The sequence below is a fragment of the Coturnix japonica genome, chromosome 2 (assembly GCF_054131305.1).
Source record: "Coturnix japonica strain WE chromosome 2, WE-NBRP24, whole genome shotgun sequence".
In the NCBI taxonomy this organism is placed as follows: domain Eukaryota; kingdom Metazoa; phylum Chordata; class Aves; order Galliformes; family Phasianidae; genus Coturnix; species Coturnix japonica.
The window spans coordinates 44,877,469-44,892,989 of NC_140664.1; the positions used below are offsets into that span (position 1 = coordinate 44,877,469).

General features: G+C 43.8%; 1 protein-coding gene across 50 annotated transcripts in view; it reads right to left on the bottom strand.

The window, feature by feature from the left end:
* Positions 1-15,521, bottom strand: part of EPB41L3 (erythrocyte membrane protein band 4.1 like 3) — a 147,878-nt gene that overhangs the window by 91,965 nt on the left and 40,392 nt on the right. For 26 of the 50 annotated variants that reach the window (XM_085539679.1, XM_085539680.1, XM_085539676.1 and 23 more), the window contains exon 1: positions 3,742-3,835. The exons of 14 other annotated variants lie outside the window; for them this stretch is intronic. The gene's annotated coding sequence lies outside the window, so the exon portion shown is untranslated. Of the gene's footprint in view, positions 1-1,576; positions 1,711-3,741; positions 3,836-15,521 lie in introns of those variants that run through there. 10 more of the 50 variants (XM_085539698.1, XM_032442675.2, XM_085539696.1 and 7 more) reach the window with 1 other exon arrangement.

Genomic DNA, 15,521 nt, shown 5'->3' on the forward strand with positions numbered 1-15,521 from the left:
AACAAATGGGTTCTGATAGGTAGCACAGCAGCTGAAAGGGGTTCACTGTCTGTGATGCACAAAGTACTTGCAAGGTTGGTACAGTAAGTAATGTACCAACAAAGGTTGGTACAGAAAAGGGTAAAAATGAAAGAAGTCTATCTAAAAAAGGGTTTTCCTCTTCTTTTTAATTGGCATGAACCTTTTAAACTTTTATTCCCATATGGCCTTTTCATATGCTGTGTCCTATAGTACATAACTTGATCCATAAGCAAGTTGGGAGATTAACATTATTTATTTTTAGCTTTCATCCATTTTACTTGAAAAACAACCAGCTCTGCTAACAAAACAAACAAACAAACAAAAAAGTAAAGCTGGTATTTTCCTCCAGAGCCAACAAATTGACCATGACTCAAACTGTATTACATTGATTATTCAGGAAAGGGTGCAGGAGACCCTGAGCTTGCTGTCTACATGGCACATTGCCTTGCATTAACTCAGTTGTCCCAAATCCTGATCATTTCAGCTTTTATAACTGCACCCACTTCCCAGCAACCCTCTGAGTTCCCTCCACACTGCTGCTTGCAGTGACAGCTATGGGTAAGGGCAGGGCAAGAGCAGAGAGACTGTGGGATTTCTCTTCTCTAAGCCAACATGAGGGGTTATGCTCCTCCTCTCCGCTGCTGGTGCTGTTTGGTTCACTGGCTGGAGACCTTCCCAAAGAAAACATGCATTTCTCTTCAGGTGTCCATCCAGCAAAGGAAACAGTAAGGGCTACGTATCCACATGTAGCCCTGGACCACTACCCCATCGCTAGAAATGGAAAACATTGGAGATTAAAAATTAAGAGAGCTGCTATAGAGCTGGGATAATCCTTCTCTAATTTGCACCAAATAAAAGCCAACCCATCATAATCCATCAGAATAAACATATTTTCAGTTTATCAGACAGCGATCTTATTTTTCACTGATAGGGGCATGTTTATTTTCACTTGATTACAGAGAGATTAACCCTGAATGCTGCTCCGAATGTTCAGACTCTACAATCCAGCCTCCAGTTAGCTATATGACAAGTCAGACACTCAGGCACATTCCCAGCCACAGTGGGGATATTTCCATGTGGGAAACAGTTGTCAAGGCTTTCATGTTGAAAATGCTGGAACTCAAGAGATAAGGTGGATGCTTCATCTCATGAGCCCCAAGTAATCTTTTATAAGCACTTCTAAGTGTCTTCTTTGAGACAACCCTCAGCCATTTACTGCTACATGAGATTTCCATGAAACAAGCCTGTATGCTGCCTGCTGCGCATAACACATTTAATGCGTTTCAAGAAGTTCCTGTGAACTCCACATCATGCCCTAAATACACCCAAGTGATATTTGACAGGTTTAAGGAACCCACCATGCACAGCTTCCAAAGAACTCATGCACCAGACAACAGAGATAACAAAATGCAGATGATAGCATGCTGCCGTGGGTCAAACCCGCAGCCCGAGCACACGTTAACTATAAGAAACCCACAGCCTTCAAATAAAACCCTGCAAACAGCAGCTCTTTGCCATCAAAGATTTTCCCCTACAGACAAAAAAAAGACCTCACCCAGTTTAATTCACGAATTACGTAAGTCGCAGCTTCACCTTCACTTTCTCCTTCTTAGAATAGAGAAGAAAACCCAAAGTAAAATTGGAGCCCTTCAGCTCTGCTGCAGTTCCTCAGAAGAGAGGCACAGCCCTGCCCCACCCTGCGGCCCCCAGCCCTCCTCCTCCTTCTCCTCCTCCTCCTCTCAGAGGCTGAACCTGCCCACCGCAGAAGCAGGCTCCCATCAGATGAGACAAAATGCAATGGATGCTTAATGCTGGCCAATTCTCTGGGGATGATGATTTTCCTCTGCAGCGAGCAGGTCTGTGGCATGCTGAAGGCTCCGGGAGCCTTCCTGATCCAGTGCCAGCAGTCCCACAGCTTTCACCCCAATGCAGTGTTCCTGGGCTCTCCTCTGCCATATTGACATGCAGGGCTCATCCCCAGCACAGGAGCTGAAAGTTTCCAGCCCACAGAGAGCAGTGCTTGCTCATCTGTGCAAAGGAGCATACATAGGGGTGCGGCAGGACCAGAGATGTCATCACATCCTGATGCAGCAGGGTGGACTTCAACTTTCCTACACCACTAAGGACTCACTGACCAAGTTTTAGAGAAAAAGTGTAAACCTGATCAAATCTGACCACCATTTAGTGGTCAACAATGTATTTTGCTTAGTTGCTTTGAAACTTTATGTTCCCATGTATATACCTAATGTACATGTACATACACGAATCTTCCAACTTTCTATTGACATAGAAAATGCTGGAATTGTTAAAAGCTAAAGGAATGAGGTGACATTCAGACCACCACACTGTAGAACCACAGATGTACATGGGATACACCTCTTATTTGGCAAGCAGCCCTGTGACTTGCAGTTATTTTGACTGCAAAGACTTCAGATGAACAAAGCAGGCACTTTCCCTTCAACTTACAACCAACATACACATAGAGCTCAGCAAATCAGAGAATCACAAAATCATAGAAGCTAAAAGGGACCTCTGGAGATCAACCAGTTTAAACTCCTGCTAAAGCAGGTTTGCTGCAGTAGGTATCCAGTTGACCAAGCTGTAATTACACTGCCTCAAATACAACCACAAACTGCAAAGCAATGCCCGAAGCTCTGAGCATCATCCTGAGTGACCTCCTCTACTGAAACAATCAGAAAACTGCAAAGCCATGTTGGATACACTTTGCTACTTGTAACGATGACGAGGCAAATAGTTTTCCAGCATGTCTCTGTACCTGGTAAAGTTTCAGCTCTTTGAATGAAAAGCAAGAAACCCTGAGAGCACCCTCCCCTCCATCCCCAGTCTCAGTCTCCGAAGCCAAAACCCATTCGCAGTGGGCAAATTATCACATCACTGATGTCAAGCATCCCAACGGGCGCACCTTTGGCTGTTTTCCTTTCCTCCCCCTGGGAGCCCCGTGCGGGCACCACCGCTGCCCCGCCGTGCACCTGGGGGCCCACCCCGAGCTCTACGCGCGATGCCCCCGCAAGGAGCGGCCCCGCCGAGCGCTGCCAATCCCCGGTGGGGAGGGGGGGGACCGCGGCTGCCGGCCGGGAGGGGCCCGGGTATGGGGGGCGGGGGGGGCGGTGCTGGCACTGCAGCGGTCCGGAGCCGCGCTGTACTCCGTGCATAACCACACCCACCGCATTGCAGAAGCCACGGCCCGTGGGGGGGTGTGGGGGGGGAATGTGGAATAAGGGGGGGGTTGGGGGGGGGTATAAGGAAGGAAAGAGTCAAGGCCGGGTGGGGAAGGAAAGGAGCGGGTGAGCGGTGAAGTTTGCTATAAAAATGGCAATCGCTGTAAAAAAAAGAAAAAAAAAATATTAAAAAATAAAAAAAAAGAGAGAGAGAAAAAAAGAAAAAAAAGAAAAGATAATAAAACGGCACGCACCGGCCCTGGGCAGCTCTCCGCTCACCACCACCACCCTCCCCTCCCCGCTCCCTACCCCGGAGCTCCGCTCGCTGCCTCTCCCCAGGGCACCCCCGGGGCCTCCGCGGCTGCTGACTTCAAAAATGGCTCCTAGGAACGAGCTCTACGTACGTCTATATAAACCGGTATATATTTAAAACCAAGAAAATAAATGAAAGAGGGCTGCAATCTGTAACCCCTCTCTCTAGGGCATACCCTCCACTTCCCCTTGGCGGAGGGCACGGCGCATAGCGGGGCCGGGACGGTACCTGGGGAAGGCAGCAGCAGCAGCAACGGGCTGGGGCTGCTCCCGGCGGCGGCCACGCGTCAGCAGCGAGCGGCAGCGCAGCCCGGCTCTGCCCTGAGCGAGCCTCCGCCGCTCCGCAGCAAATCAGGGCTGTCTGTGCAGGCTGCTCCGGAGAGAGGGAGGGAAAAAGGCACAAAATAAATAAATAAATAAATAAATAAATAAAAAGGTCCACGCCGCGGAAAGCGGTAAAAGCTGGATGCTGGCTGCGAGCGGAGAGCGAGGGGTGCCGCTCTCTAGCAGCAAAAGAGGGTCCCCGCCGGGCACCGGGATCCCCACCTGCGTCCGGGCAACTGCGCAATTCGTGGTTCAGCGAAGCGATTTCTGCTCCGTAGGCGAGTTTGGCTGCTGCGGTTGCAAGCAGAGAGGATAGGGAGAGTGCCTGGGAATTCGAAACCAGCAAGCTGGGTGCTGACAAGGTCTGGCTTTGATTTACCCGCGGGATTCTTACCGTGTGTGTGTGTGTGTGGAGAGTGGGGGTGGTATCAGCTTTTTAATTTCCAATGACGAACCACAGGCTTTTAAAATCTGGCCTCTATTTCGCTCAGCATCATCACCAAAACAGAAATAAATGCAGCTCCGAGCGCACATTGGCTGCTGACCCAAAAAAGGGTAATGTAAAACTGAAAATGACTTTGGAGTTTTGCAGTCCTGGCTGCCTCCGGGAGAAACACAGCCCAACACCCTCATGCTGCTGCAACGCATGGGTAAAGGAGGCTTATTCCCTCTTTAGATTTTATTTTGAGAACCCCCATAAATGCTAAGATCCAAAACTATATTCCGGCCTCTGCTATGAATCAGGGCTGAGGAAAGAAATCTCCTTTAATTAGCAGCATCTCATTGGGATTTCTACAAGGAAAGAGGTTTTGACATTCAGCAGTGGATGTCGTACAGCTCAGATCTGCAGAACCACGTTACTCTGTACCTAATGCAGAGCTGCCACTTAGATCTGGAGTGCTGCACCAGGCACGAGGTTTTGAAAGGAGAATGTGTGCCATCAGCTAAGAGAGAGCGTAGCTCTAGACATGCAACTTAAATAAAATAAAATAACTCATATACTCAACAGGAGTATCGGAAGCCATGTGACTTACAAGGGAATATACCTGACAGCTGAGACATACAGCAGTATTAACAAGGTTTGGTTTGGGGGGAAAAAAGGAAAAAAAGGATGGAGTTTGAATCAAATAAGAGTCTGAAGAGTGAGCTGTGGGAGTGCTTTACACAGGGACATGGTGCTTTGGGGCCACATCTGCTGCCCTTGAGCAGGGATATGCCCCCCAGAAATAGCACGCTGAGCTCCCCTTTGTGGATATGCTGCGTATCTAATAGCATCTTTAATCTGAGGACCTAAAAGCTTTAAGCACATTGATTTAACCTCAAAACATTGAGTGGTATTAATAGGCTCTTTTTTCAGGCAGGAAATCTTTGCAGTCAATATTAAGTAGCTGGGACCTCTGCATTGCTGCTATGGGCCTGACTTTCAGTGCTCTTAGCCCTCACGGTCTTGCTGAGTGTTGTTTCTTTCCTCTTTGAATGTTATTTTCTAATTCTGAAGTGGGTTAGTTGGCCAGTGTGCCCCAGCTTCTGTCATACAGAGCTCCATGGAAAGTTTATGTCTGATGAATCAGCAGTTTTTGAGTATGATTTTAAAACCGCCTTCTTCCAGTGATTTTTAGCAAGCTGTAATTGCAGACTCCTTCCACACAGGTGGGAAAAGTGAATAATACTCATGCTTTGATGGAATGTTAGCAGTGTCTATTTAGATGAAAAGAGTTCAGATGATGAGCCTGAGCAGTGCCAGACAAGACTGACCTCCTGCCCCGTGATGTGACAGTAGCTTCATTTCTGCTATTTTCTTGTGTTTCTGAAGGTCGAGCTTCAGACTCAGATATCAGGAGCAAACACCCAAAGCACAAGACTTGATGCAGTCCAAGGCAGCCCTCCCTCTGGCAGCAGACATTCAACCCTGCTGCACACCATGGAGAAAGGCTGGCCTGCACTCTGCTTGTTTTTTGTTTGGTTTTTTTTTAACTTCTACGTTTCACTTCTTTAAAAACAGTATGAGTTCAGGAGGGATAAGGGATATCATGCTCTTGCAACTTGCACTGCTCTCCCTCAGTGCACAGCCTTTGAACTCCCCTCATTTCCTGCTGCTCTAGACACGTACTCCATGCATGCTGCTTAGTCAGGGACCAGCTCCTCTCCAGTTCAGTGACTACAGAAACCTCCCAACCTGCTACTGCCGTGTCATCCTCTTTCTTCTTCCCAAAACCTGTTGTTCCCCCATCTCCAACCCCATTCAACTCCCTTATTCTTCCTCCCTTTATTATCACCATACCATTGCCCTAACAATAAGAATTTCATTGCCATCTCCTCCAAAGCAACGTACTTCTTTCCCTGTAACATATCACAAACTCACAGAATGGCTGAGGGAGGCAGGGTTCTCTGAGTCCCTCTGGCCCAGCTCTACTGCAGCAGGGCCACCCAGAGCAGGGTGCCCAGTCCCACATCCAGATGGTTTACAAAGATTCCCAAGGAGGAGACCCCACTGCCTTTGGGCATCCTGTGCCAGTGCTCTGTCACCTGCACAGCACACATGTGCTGCCTGCTGTTCAGAGGGAATGTCATGTGTTCCAAGTTGTGCCCATGGCCTCTTGTCCTGGCACTGGGAATGACTGAAAAGAGCCTATCTCCAACCTCTTTGCGGTCTCCCTTCAGACACAAGCAACAGAGACACCAAGAAGACTGATGCTAGGCTGAGGAAATTGCTAAGATACTCAGGAAGCTTCCCCTCCCCTTTCTGCCCTTCAGTTTTTCTCCCCCTCAGTGGACACAGGGGAAAGACTTTCTTGGGAAAGCCCCACAGGAGGAGGGAGGAAAGAGATCCTGGCATGAAAAGCCAGGAAAGAACAAAGGCAAAGAGAACCTCTGACACAAAGCAGGCAAATTACAGGTGGAGAAAGGTGCAAATCCACTTTCTCATAGGATACCAGTCTGAGGAAAGCAGACATAAGGAAAATAGGCCTGTGTAGGCTATTTGGCCATGACAAGGGCTTTTTATAGACCAGGGGAATGGGGAGTCACAGGGTCTCTGCCAGGAAAGGATGAATAGGCAACCCTGGAAGAGCTGGGACAAGGATTATTGACCAACCCTGGGAACTGCTGCCCAAAACATTCTTGTGATCCCCTAATTGATTGGCCATGGCATTCAAAATAGCACATTACAGAAAAGCAAGACACAAAAATGCTATCAAACTCCGCAAAGGGCTGTCTCAAGCACAGCCAACAGTGAATTAACTGGGTACAGCACTTTGAAAAATGGGAAGCACTGTAGAAGTAGTAGCATTATTACAGAAGTATTAGGAAGATATTTCTCAGCAGACGCGGGCTTGGCACTATCTGTCTAGACAAGTAGATGGTTTTGGAGTCAAACTGATTTTTTTTATTACCGTATCCACTTCAATTTATTAAAAGCAAACTGTTCTGTCCATGACTCATGCAGCTCCGCTTTCTGCATGGCAATGAAACCAAATTCTCATAATTAAGAGCAATCACTGTGATACAGCATCTGAAGGTTAGGTTTGGAAATCAGACCAAACCTTCTATTTCTGTCTTCTCTCACTGCAAATGTTATGCTCGGATACTTCTAATTGGCCACTATTACCATTTGCTTCAAATAAAGAAGATGTAAACCTTCAGGTGAGACATGATTCTTCCCTTAGTGCATCTCAAATGGCAGGCCAAATATATTTACAACATAGAATCCTAGAATAGCCTGGGTTGAAAAGGACCTCAAGGATCATCTAGTTTCAACCACCCTGCTGTGTGCAAGGTTGCCAACCATTAGACCAGGCTTCCCAGAGCCACATCCAGACCAACCAGCATGGGTTGGCATACAGATTTACATGCTTTGTTCTCCAATCTAAGTCTTGTTCTGCCAGTCAGTGTCAAACCCACCCCATTTTAAGACTTCTGGGGGCAGTAAATTTTGCCCCAGTGCTTCTACAAATGAAATCCTGCAAAGATTTACTGCAATTAATTTAGCACTGCCCTTTGTCACTTTCATATCTGTAGCTACTTTCTGACTGAGAGAATTAGATGGGTTATTAAGAGATTACTTCCCACTATACATCTTCTGCCCTCTTCATGAACCGAAGGTAACCAAAGTCTAATTAATTTAAGATGTTTTGGGATGTACTTGATGCTGTACTCCAAACTGACATGAACTAGTTTTCATAGTAACAAATTTCAGTTATCTCAATAAGGCTTTCCATTTCAGTTTACTTTTGCTACACATAATCATTAATATAATTTAACTGCACTCTAAGTCCATATACTTTGAGTCTAGGAAATGAAAAATACAGAAGATATGCAATATGCAGTGAACACTAATTAATTTAAGTAGGGTTCCTAAACAGTTTAACAATGAATGAGGCAAGGGCAACTTTTATTTTCCATTGGCCACCCTGTGGCTGAGAGCTTCCCAGATGGTCACCACCTCACCAAGGTCAACACAAGCCATTCTCATTTACTGAGATCCTTCCTATTGAGTCCAACTACTTTAGCCCATGAAGTGCCAGCTTTTTGTTCTCATTATCACAGCGCATGCTGTTTCTCTCTGTCTGAGGTGCATTAAACAGGAAAGCAGATACCTTCCCCCCCTTTCCATGCCACTAAAATCAGTCTTGGATTTCAGTTACAAAACTATCTGCAGCCCCATACATACTCTACTATTCATGAAGCATCTAATTCAGAGAGGAATTTAGCTTGAGCATAAAGTCTTACTGACTCAAAGGAGACTTAATGCACATATGTATTAAGCACCATCAGAAATAGAAAACGGCATCCTGAATCATAACGAATGTCTTTTTAAGACACCTCTTCCTCAAGACACTTATAACAAAATCACTCTCTGTGGTCCAGTTAATAGGCACAGCCTTACACTGCTTTTGTACCATTTATCTTCTTGAGCTGCAAAATTGGCCAGGTAGGGTAGGCACTTTAATGAGCCTTTGTACAGCACCCAACAGAGTTCACCTCTTATCCTGATGCAGGTTAATAACGAGTAAGAAAAGTTCTAGTATTTAAAGTATTAAGTATTAAAGTATTAAGTATGAAGTATTACAAGAAGCATAGTTAAAAAAGCATATTTAAGAAGTTCATATTAAGAGTGAACACATCTAGCCTATGTCCATAGCCCTTTCTTCCTGTGTCCCGTCCCTGTCCTGAAGCCTTCCATGGTTTCACGGACAATTGAAAACCACAAGAATTTGTCATTTCAAAGGGATGAAGCATTGGCACAGGCTGCCCAGGGATGTGGTGGAGTTACAGTCCCTGGAGGTGTTCAAGAAACATGGAGACATGGCACTGAGGGATGTGGTTAGTGGGCATGGTGGGGATGGGCTGATAAGTGGACTAGGTGATCCTAGAGGTAATCTCCAGTCATAATGATTCTGTGATTGTATGCACACTGAGCAGATGATATGCTATGATAGAAAAATAATACATTCCACTTGTTTCTAACACAGCTGATAACCAGATTAACACAAACCTTCAAAACAACACAGGGGATCTGGTTTTGTATCTCTCATTGAAAAGCAAGCCCATCAAAAGCACAAAAACGTCACTGTTACATTAAGAGAAAAAAATTCATCATCTTTAACAAGCTAAACAAATTATGTTCTCACAAAAGACAATGATATACATTTGTGTCCTAGGCACCAAAAAGTACTCACGAAAGGCATCTCAGCCTCTCAGCCTTTTGAAAAGCCTTTTATATTTCACAGATAATGGCTATCATAGACAGCACCTCCCACTGCAAATGTTTAATTTACCACAGCTGCCCCGAATCAGCACTCTGGGAGCAAGTTTGTGTAGTTGCCCCCAATAGCCTGTATGCAAACATCTGTCTGTCTGCTCCAGCACTGTCTGCTCCAGCACACAGTGCAGAGTTGCCCAGCGACAACCTGAATGCCTTGAGCATCACATTGGCTCACCACTTCAGGAAAGTTAATCAAGGTGAGCCTGATAGGAAAGCACAAGCTTGTATAAGGACCATCCATTTGTAAGAAATACTTGGCTTCTTTTCCACAACATTTTTGTGTGTAACATTTGTTCTTAGTAGTAAAATAAATGTAGAAATTCTGGCACTGCCTCTGGATAAAGGAAATAATTTGTGTGCTGGAGTTCCTAATGTTGAAATGGAAATCTAAACAATGATACAGGTTCAAAAATCAATCTTCTAGGAAGGCGTACTGCTTTCCTGTCCCTTACCCAATTAATGAACATGCAAACATGGATTCAAAATATCTGGAGGCCACTGTAGCGCCTCTGGTGACAGCTACAGGCAGGCGCTTCTCAGCAGTTACAAACGATATACAAGAATAACGTATTAACAGAAAGACTGTGAACAAAATAGATTCAGGCTATGTTCTCTCTGATATGTAAACTCATTTTGCTCAAGTGTCAACCATATTATTTCCTAGGTCCTATTAAAGTCCCAGGGTCCCAGTAAGAGCAGCCAGACATCCATGACTTTCAAGGTTTTAAAACCAGCTCCTCTCCCAAAGCAAGCTAACAAAAGTGGGACCAGAATCAGCTGCAAGATAAGATGATGGTAACAGCATCAGGGCTCACAAACAGCACTGGTCATCAGAACTTTGATGAGATTGAGGTGGTTCATCCACAAGCTAAGCACTGATCACATCTACTTGTACTTTGGTATCTTGACCCCTGAAGCTGCTTAGGAAAAGCCTGAAATTGCCATTGGACCTGTTAGCAGGTATCAACAAAGTATACGTGTTTTTAACAGAAGAAAACAGATCTCACTGTATATGGAACTCCACTGATGCCGGAGGTGCCAGACAAGTGAAATACAGTTGTGAAAGGGTTATTTTCATTTTAAGACGTGGTTTTCTCATGAGAGGACATGTAACTACAGAAACAAGGAAAGGTATAAATGTTTCCTCAAAGGAAAAATACGGTGGCATTGATAAATAGTGTTGCATTTATACAATGTACAGCACAAAGTTTCCTTTGCAACAGCCAGAAAACTCTATTATTGAGTTACGTTTGGAATAAGAAGCACCAAAATCCTCCACTTTTCACTTTCATATTGAATGCACTTCTGAAGGTTTGGGTTATTTCACTGCTTTTAATATAGCATCTAGCTCACACTCCAGAAGTTATTTTAAGTGGAAGAAAAAATTAAAAGGAAAAGTAAGCAAGCCAGATTAACGGAAGCATGAAATAGCTTTCCAAGTGTCCAGATGATTTCAATGAGTTGCTTTCCTGTGTTCCTTTCATGTTATGGGGAGCCAAACTGGAAAGAGCTGGAAAGATGCTGAGTAGCATAGGAAAAGTTAAGCGATGTGGTGGCATTCCTCGGGTTTTACTGCCCCTTGCCCTCTGTGTTCAGTCCTGACCACCACCAAAGCCCAATGCTCCAAATATCCTTTTTGCTATTTCTGCCAGACAAGGGAAGGCAACCATATGCAGTAGCTATAGGCATGCTGATCAGCAGCTATGCACATGCTGATATGCCTGTGGTAACATATGCTTTGATTAGTCAAATAGGCTAATTGACCAGCTACTACGGCTAGGCAAGACATTTAATGGCTGAGTTCACCAAAGCAAAATATTTCCCTTAGAGAGGCAAGACTGGACTCTAGACTTCTCCAGACCACCACAGCTCCACCACCACCACTATTCTTTCCTCTTATTTCTGCTACACAGTGTAGATTTGAATGTGTAACATAAAAGATGCCATTGCAGTGTCTTATGGTATGGAAGTCTCCATGTCTTTCCTTGCACCACTCTGCTTTGCATTAAGTATACAAAGTCTCACTTTATTTCCATGTTGGGGGATTTTGCCAATTGTTGAAGGAATCTGAGGCTGACTATACAGATGAATGATGAAACCTCAACACTCATTCTCATGTTCTATACAACTGAAAAGGCAGGAAATAAAGAGGACTAACAGTGGATAATTAGCCTCAGGTCTCCGCCACAACTCTGCTGACTTATTTCGAGTTGTACAAAGGATGCCAAAACCCTTTGAACAGTCAAACAATTTCTGTGCAGTACTCTGAAATGAGTTTTAGAGTTTTCATTTAATCAGTAAATCCCTTACGGGCAGGTTTTTTTTTTGTTTGTTTGTTTTATGTTTAAAAAGAACAACAACATTGCAATTAATAATACTAACCTTCTAATGAACATTTCCTAGAATAACGTGATAAAAATTCTACCCTTTCAGAGAAGTAAGCTTTCTATATTCCATAATTCCCATGGAATCAAATAATGTGACACACACTCATTATTTTGATTAAAGGAGGAACTTCTGACATTAAGCTCCCTGCTGACTAACTTATAAAGCTAAGGAACAAAAAAAATCCACTGTTTTTTTCAACGATTGATTGGTATCTCAAAATACATATGGATTACAAGGTCTCTTGCAAAGGCTGCGTCACCGGTGTGGATATTTTATTCACTTACTTTCATCAAAGCCTCTCTAAAGCTAAAATTATGTTCCCCGTTGTCATTTACTGAAGTTCTAGCTGATATAATCAATTTTATTTAGGTCAATCAAGTAAAATTTTCACTTTGCAACTTCACAGGCATCACATTGCGTGGCGTATCTGAAGTTTGTATAGAATTCATCCGCCAGGGAACTCAGTGAGCTCAGCAGGCAATTAACATGTCTGGAAAACCTGCCTAAAAGAACAGTTATCACACAGTATTTATAAATGCGAACTGAGCAATTATTGTAATAATACATAGCACATTTCATCTTGAAACTTTTGTTGTCTTTTGAGTCCTCAGCACCCTCTGTACCATAAGCAGGCCTCACGTATTTGTGCCGGGCAGCCTTCTTCTCTCGCACATCCTCACTACAAAGCTGTTATGAAATCTTTGTTTCACTGATTGCTCTTAACCACTTCTTGTTTGATTTTTTTCATATCTGAAACTTGTAAAACACTTTCACTGATTAAAGGTGGTATAGAAAAAGATAAGGGGTTGATTGCTGACTTAAAATCAAAACCAGAACAATAGATGGCTATGAGGAGAAGCTAGCATGCAAAGTGGTTGCGCAAGAATGTATGGTATCCTACTCAATCTCACCAATTTGCACTGGAGCGGTTGCTTACCATGTGCAAAGCTTACTGACTAAGGGATAAGGAATATTTCAGGTACAATCTATTTCACATGCAGAAAACAGAGATAGCTACACTTGTGAAATCACGGATGCTTCAGAGTTTTATACACAGACAATGAGTGCACACTGTGTGTACAGAGATCACAGAGATCACATCATAGGGGTTGTAAAGGACCTCCAGAGTCCAATTCCCCTGCCAAAGCAGGATGATACATTCTAAGTGGAAAAGCCAGCTTCAAACAACTGTGCCATGGGCATCTACATTGGGTAAGCCTGATGAGCACCTCCAGGTGACATCTTCTGGGCCACCAAGCTGGGAGAGACATGCAGTCTCCACAGCTTCAACAAAAGAGCTGGAAACATGAAAGACACAGCCAGCATCTCAGGCACCCTAGAAAACCCAGGGCTAAACATGACTTCTGGAGGACACGAGTACCAGCACGTGGTGAGGCTGGCACATTATGAAGGCCTGGTAATGCATCTAACCTGAGAAACAAAAGTTCTGTGGAACAGATAAGCTGTAAATACCGATAAGTAGACAAAACCAAAACTAGCCTAAAATTCTCATCACTTGCTCAGCATTGCAATACACTGCAGTGCCATCTTCAACAGTATTGTATACTCCCTTCCTCAGTTTTCCTATGTTCTTATACTATTTCCTATTATGTTTCTACATACACATATTTTATGAAATAAAAGTGACCAGGAACCTCTTGAGAGTTTCAATTTCCCCTTCTTCCTCCATCCTAGACCTATGCATCTCCTGTTTTCTCACAAGCTTTGTGGCTTCAAAGAACAGTACAGCAACTTGTGGAGCAGAAGCAGTGTTACAACAGTCTGCTACTAGAATAAGAAAATTAAACATGGAAAGAGGAGGTGGGATGAATCATGCTGAGTCGTATGACATTTCTTAAAAAAAAATAAAAAAAAACAACAAAACAAACAATAAAACCCCAAAACTTTCAGTTTTATTTTTAGTTAGTAACAGCAGTCTAGGATTGTATAACTCAAACTCCCCCATGAAGCACCAGCATAAACTACCTGGACTTATTCTTATCTCGGTTTTAAACTGAGACAAGGGAGGTTTAGATTAGATATTTGGAGGAAGTTTTTCACTCAGAGGGTGGTGACGCACTGGAACAGGTTGCCCAAGGAGGTTGTGGATGCCCCATCCCTGGAGGCATTCAAGGCCAGGCTGAGCCTCGGGTATCCAGGTCTGGTGGTTGGTGACCCTGCACATAGCAGGGGATTTGAAACTAGTCCTTTTCAACCCAGGCCATTCTATGATTCTATGATCCCTTGCATCTCTATAAACCATAGTATTTATTTTTTTACTTCTCTGTAATTTTCAATCAATTGTGGTAATGTTTACTTTCTAACATAAAATGAACTAATTGTGTGTGTGACAATGAGAGAAACCCAAATGTTTGTCCAGTGTTTATCATTACACTGAGAATGCACCAGCCTAGCATAACATCTAGTATGGTTCATAGTAAATACTTTTTGGAGGTGTTGTAAGAAATAGAATGATCAAAGAAGCATGGTTGGGAGGTCAAGGGAGGTGATCCTGTCCCTCTGCTCTGCGCTGGTGAGACCTAACATGGAATACTGTGTACAGATGTGGAATCCTCAGTACAGGAGAGAGATGGACCTGTTGGAGCATGTCCAGAGAAGAGCCACAAAAATGACTCTAAGGGTCATTTCCAACTCAAACAATTCTATGATTCAATGATTTTCATGATCAGAGCTAGACCATGCAGTTTGCTTAAATGAACATGTTTAAAATCTGCTTTGAGAGATGCCCTTTTCAACTGTTTCAGCCAAGCCAAAAGTGACATTAATGCATTTGGCAGGTTTCTACTTCAACGTGGGTTTCCTTGGTAGTTCTTATGTGAAAAGGAAGAGCCAGGCAGCTGAAATGAGAGCCTGAGAGTGAGGTAAAAGGCACGGACAGGGGCAAGCAGCAGCTCTGCTCCCTTCTTCATGCAGGCTTCCTAATAAGCACCCTGCTTTCCAGCAGCCTCTTATAAGGTTTATATGAAATATTGCAAGATCTAATCTCTGCCTTAACAGTGGTGTTGTTTATAAAGCTAGGCATTACAGTAGCTTATCAAATATGCAAAAAAGGAGCCTCACTGCTTTTGTGCATGTAGGTTATTCTTGGTGCTACTAAACTCCCTTATCTTGAGGCATTCTTTCCCACTTAAAACCAAATCACTGAGAAGCAACAAGGGCTTTGTAACCCTCTGTTTGAAAATCTTATCACTCACTCAAGAGCCTGAAAGCCTGGAAGGCTATCAGGAGTCCCAGAGAGCACAGAAGAGCTAGAAAAAAACATTCTGTAATGTGTATAATATCTGACTGGTTCAGCATAAGCAAATAGTATTCTCTTTCTGCAAAAGAATAGGTCTAATCTTGACAACTCTATGAGTGAACACCTGGACCATCAAAACAGAAGAGAAAACCTGTCAGGTTAATGATGCAACAGTGTGCCTGATTTGTGAGATCAAATATTCCTAATGGCCAAGCATTGTCCCAATAAATCCAACAGAAATGGTGACAAAGATGACCAGGGCATCAGTTCACTG